General features: G+C 37.1%; 1 non-coding gene across 1 annotated transcript; it reads right to left on the bottom strand.

Annotated features, from left to right (window-relative positions):
- Positions 1 to 5,595: 5,595 nt before the first annotated feature.
- On the bottom strand, positions 5,596 to 5,702 carry LOC128626952 (U6 spliceosomal RNA). Its single transcript, XR_008391068.1, has one exon. It is a non-coding gene; the product is annotated as a U6 spliceosomal RNA (small nuclear RNA).
- Positions 5,703 to 5,725: the final 23 nt, after the last annotated feature.

Genomic DNA, 5,725 nt, shown 5'->3' with positions numbered 1-5,725 from the left:
TATGCTCCTTTTTCTTTTTTTTTTTGAGGGTAGAAATGGAAATTTTCTACAGCTCTTTTTCTTTTTTTTTTAAATTTTATTTGGTTACTTTTCAAGTACATTTTTTTTCTCTTCCCCCCCCCCGCCCGGTCTCCCCCCTCCCTCCCATTCCCCCCCCAGTCCTCATCTCTGTGTCATTCATACTTGTTCCTCAAAATCCCTCCCCCTTTTTCCCCTTAAGTTCCCTTCCCTCTCCCCTCTGGTCGCTGCCCACTTGTTCTCTATTTCAGCGTCTTTGTTTTTATTCTTTTTTTTTATTATTATTATTTTTTTTTTTTGATTATTCAGCTTTAATGAAGCTTATTTTTTCCTTTTTTAAAGCTTATATATTTTTCAAATTTAAATGTAAAAAAATTACAGTTTACATTCAATATTATTTTGTATTGGTTTCAGGTATATGCCAGACAATCCTATACTTTGGTTAGACAATCATATACTTTACAAAGTGTTCCTTCTGATACTTCCAGTACCTAACTGGCACCATTCATATGTGTTACAGTATTTTTTTTTTAATTTTATTTAGTTATTTTTCAAGTACAGTTTTTTGTCTATTTTTCCCATCCCAGCCTCCCCTGCCCCTTGCTCCCCACCTCCCTCCCATTTCCTCCCCCCTTAGTTCTCGTCCCTGTGTCCTTCCTATTTGTTCCTCCAAATCCCTCCCCCTTTTTCCCCTTAACTTCCCTTCCTTCTCCCCTCTGGTCACTATCCCCTTGTTCTCTATTTCAGTGTCTTTGTTTTTTGGGGTTTTTTTTCTGCTTACTTGTTTGTTTTGTTGTTTAGCTTCCTGTTAAAGGTGAGATCATATGGTATTTGTCTTTCAGCACCTGGCCTATTTCACTCAGCATAATGCTTTCCAGTTCCATCCATGTTGTTGCAAAGGGTAGTAGCTCCTTCTTTCTCTCTGCTGCATAGAATTCCATGGTGTATATGTACCACAATTTTTGGATCCATTCATTTACTGATGGGCACCTAGGTTGCTTCCAACTCTTGGCTATTGTAAATTGTGCTGCTATGAACATTGTGGTGCATAGGTTCTTTGATATTGATGTTTTAGGATTCTTAGGATATAATCCTAGCAGTGGAATTGCTGGGTCAAAAGGCAGGTCGATTTTTATTTTTCTGAGAAAATTCCATACTGTTTTCCATAATGGTTGTACCAGTCTGCAATCCCACCAACAGTGAACTAAGGTCCCCTTTTCCCCACAACCTCTCCAACATTTGTTGTTTGTTGCTTTGTCTATTATAGCCATCCTGACTGGTGTAAAGTGGTATCTCATTGTGGTTTTAATTTGCATCTCTCTGATAGCTAACGATATTGAGCATCTCTTCATGTGTCTCTGGATATTCTGTATGTCCTCTTTAGAGAAGTGTCTGTTCAAGTCCTTTTCCCATTTTTTAATTGGGTTCGATGTCTTCCTAGAGTGGAGTCGTGTAAGTTCTTTGTATATTTTGGAGATTAAACCTTTGTCTGAGGTATCATTGGCAAATATGTTTTCCCATACAGTTGGTTGTCTTGCTAATTTAATACTGTTTTCTTTAGCCATGCAGAAGCTTTTTATTTTGATGAGATCCCATTTGTTTATTCTTTCCTTTATATTCCTTGCTCTAGGGCACATATCCGTAAAAATGTTGCTGCGTGGAATATCTGAGATTTTCTTGCCAATGTTCTCCTCTAGGACTTTAATGGTGTCATGGCTTATATTTAAGTCTTTTATCCACCTTGAATTTATTTTGGTGTATGGTGTAAGTTGGTGCTCAAGTTTCATTTTTTTGCACGTAGCTGTCCAGTTCTCCCAACACCATTTGCTGAAGAGGCTATCTTTACTCCATTTTATGTTACTGCCCCCTTTGTCGAATATTAATTGACTGTAGAGGGTTGGGTTGATTTCTGGGCTCTCTGTTCTGTTCCATTGGTCTATGTGCCTGTTTTTATGCCAGTACCAGGCTGTTTTGATTACAGTGGCCTTGTAATACAGTTTGATATCAGGTATTGTGATCCCTCCTACTTTGTTCTTCTTTCTCAAAAGAGCAGCTGCTATTCGGGCTCGTTTATGATTCCATATAAATTTTTGAAGTGTTTGTTCTATGTCTGTGAAATACACCATTGGTACTTTAATAGGTATTGCATTGAATCTGTATATTGCTTTGGGTAGTATGGACATTTTGATGATGTTAATTCTTCCAATCCATGAACACGGTATATGTTTCCATTTGTTTGTGTCTTCCTTGATTTCTTTCTTCAGTGCTGTGTAGTTTTCTGCATACAGGTCTTTTACCTCTTTGGTTAGGTTTATTCCCAGATATTTTATTTTTCTTTTTGCTATATCGAATGGGATTTTTCCTTGATTTCTGCTTCTGCTGATTCATTGTTTGTATACAAAAATGCCTTTGATTTCTGGATATTGACTTTGTATCCTGCTGTTTTGCCAAATTCATTAATTAGTTTGAGCAGTTTTTGGGTAGAGTCTATAGGATTTTCCATGTACACTATCATGTCATCTGCAAACAGTGACAATTTTGTTTCCTCCTTTCCTATTTGGATGCCTTTTATTTCCTTTTCCTGCCTGATCGCTGTGGCCAAAACTTCTAATACTATATTGAATAGGAGTGGTGAAAGTGGACATCCTTGTCTTGTTCCTGATCTTAGTGGAAAAGCTTTTAGTTTTTGTCCATTGAGTATGATATTGGCTGTAGGTTTCTCATAAATGGCCTTTATTATATTGAGGAATGTTCCCTCTATTCCCATTTTGCTGAGTGTTTTTATCATAAATGGGTGTTGTACCTTATCGAAAGCTTTTTCTGCGTCTATTGATATGATCATGTGGTTTTTGTCTTTGCTTTTGTTTATGTGATGAATTACATTTACTGTTTTGCGAATGTTGAACCATCCTTGCATCCCTGGGATGAATCCCACTTGGTCAGGGTGTATAATCTTTTGGATATATTGTTGGATGCGATTTGCTAATATTTTGTTGAGGATTTTAGCGTCTATGTTCATCAGCGATATTGGCCTGAAGTTTTCTTTCTTTGTTGTATCTCTATCTGGTTTTGGAATTAGGATGATGCTGGCTTCATAAAAGGAGTTAGGGAGTTTTCCATCCTTTTGGATTTTTTGGAATAGTCTGTGAAGAATGGGGGTTAGCTCTTCCTTAAATGCTTTGTAGAATTCTCCTGTGAATCCATCTGGTCCAGGGCTTTTGTGTGATGGGAGTTTTTTGATTACTGCTTCAATTTCTTTTGCTGTTATTGGTCTATTCAGGTGTTCTACTTCTTTTTCATTGAGTTTTGGGAGATTATATTTTTCTAGAAATGTGTCCATTTCCCCTAGGTTCTCAAATTTCTTGGCATACAGTTCTTCATAGTAATTTCTTACAATCCTCTCTATTTCTGTGGTGTCAGTTGTAATCTCTCCTCTTTCATTTCTGATTGTGTTTATTTGTGTCCGTTCCCTTCTTTTCTTGATGAGCCTACTTAAAGGCTTGTCTATTTTGTTTATTTTTTCAAAGAACCAACTCCTGGATTCATTGATCTTTAGAATTGTACTTTTAGTCTCTATGTCATTTAGTTCTGCTCTGATCTTGGTTATTTCCTTCCTTCTACTTGCTTTGGGCTGTTTTTGTTGTTGTTCCTCGAGTTCTTGTAGGCGTAGAGTAAGTTCATTTGTTTGAAATGTTTCTGTTTTCTTTAGGTAGGTCTGTATTGCTATAAACTTCCCTCTCAGGACTGCCTTGGCTGTATCCCATAAGTTTTGGGTTGTTGTGTGATCATTTTCATTTGTTTCCAGAAACTTTTTGATTTCTTCCCTAATTTCATTCTTGACCCATTCATTGTTTAATAGCATACCGTTCAGTCTCCATGATTTTGGGTGTTTTGGGTTTTTTCCTTTGGGGTTGGTTTCCAGTTTCAGTCCCTTATGGTCAGAGAAAATGCTTGGTATGATTTCAATATTCTTGAATTTGTTGAGGCTTGTTTTGTGCCCTATCATGTGATCTATCTTTGAGAATGTACCATGTGCATTTGAAAAGAATGTGTATTTAGCTTCTTTGGGGTGAAGAGCTCTGTATATATCAGTTAGGTCCATTTCATCAAGGGTGTTGTTTAATGCTGCAATGTCTTTGTTGATATTTTGTTTGGAAGATCTGTCCATTTTTGATAGTGGGGTGTTAAAATCCCCCACTATAATTGTGTTGCTGTCTATATCTTTCTTGAATTCCTCTAAGATTTTCCTTATATATTTTGGTGCTCCTATGTTGGGTGCATATATATTTATGATGTTAATGTCTTCTTGGTGGATTCTTCCCTTGAGTATTATGAAGTGACCTTCTGGGTCACTCTTTATGGCTCTTTTTTGAAGTCTATTTTGTCTGATATGAGAATTGCTACCCCAGCTTTTTTTCTTGTCCATTTGCTTGGAAAATTTGTTTCCATCCTTTGATTTTTAGTCTGTGATGGTCTTTTGTCCTGAGGTGGGTCTCTTGTAGGCAGCATATGTGTGGGTCATACTTTCTTATCCATGACGCTATTCTGTGTCTTTTGATTGGAGCATTTAATCCATTTACATTTAAGGATATTATTGATAGGTACTTATTCATTGCCATTTTTGTACCTGTGTTCCTCTCTGTCTGTCTCTTTTCCTTCCTTTCCTTAAAGCAGACCTTTTAGTATTTCTTGTAGAGCTGGCTTGGTGGCAGCAAATTCTTTTAGACTTCTTTTGTCTTGGAAGCTCTTTATTTGGCCTTCTATCTTGATTGAGAGCCTTGCTGGGTAAAGTAGCCTTGGTTGTAGGCCTCTGTTTCTCATTACTTGGAATATTTCTTGCCAATCTCTTCTTGCTTGGAGTGTTTCCATTGAGAAGTCAGTGGCTAACCTTATTGGGATGCCCTTGTATGTTATTTCTTTTTTCTCCCTTGCTGCCTTTAAGATTCTCTCTTTGTCTTGGAAGTTTGCCATTTTAATGATGATGTGTCTTGAAGTGGGCCTCTTTGGGTTCCTCTTGAATGGGACTCTGTGAGATTCCTGGATTTGTGTGACTTTTTCTTTTGTCAAATTAGGAAATTTTCTCTCTTTACTCTTTCAAATATGTTTTCTATCCCTTGTTCTTCTTCTTCTCCTTCTGGTATTCCTATTATTCGGATATTATTACGTTTCATATTGTCTTGCATTTCTCTTAATCTCTCTTCATTCTTTCTGAGCCTCTTTTCCCTTTCCTGTTCTTTCTGTGAGATGCTTTCTACTTTGTCCTCCAATTCACTAATCCGATCTTCTGTTTCATCCACCCTATTTTTAATGCTTTCCACTGTGTTTTTTAATTCAGAAATTGTATTCTTCATTTCCTCTTGGCCCTTGCTAATAATTTCCATTTCCTTTTTCATGTTGATATAGTTCACAGTGAGATCATTGTAACTTCCCTGTAGTTTCTGGTAGCTGATTGTGAGCTCTTTGAACTTCCTGATCACCAGTGCTTTGAATTCAGTATCTGATAGTTGACTTGCCTCTGTTTCATCTAGCATTCTTTCTGAGGATTCCTCCTTTCCTTTCATTTGGGGATTGTTTCTTAAAAATATGGAACGCTTCACGAATTTGTGTGTCATCCTTGCGCAGGGGCCATGCTAATCTTCACTGTATCGTTCCAATTTTAGTATATGTGCTGCCGAAGCGAGCACATATGCTCCTTTTTCTTAGATAA

This window comes from Artibeus jamaicensis, unplaced genomic scaffold (genome assembly GCF_021234435.1).
Source record: "Artibeus jamaicensis isolate MK-2021 breed Jamaican fruit bat unplaced genomic scaffold, CSHL_Jam_final contig_2447, whole genome shotgun sequence".
NCBI classification, from domain to species: domain Eukaryota; kingdom Metazoa; phylum Chordata; class Mammalia; order Chiroptera; family Phyllostomidae; genus Artibeus; species Artibeus jamaicensis.
Note: the sequence above shows the minus strand (reverse complement) of the source record. Positions and strands in the feature narration are given on the sequence as shown.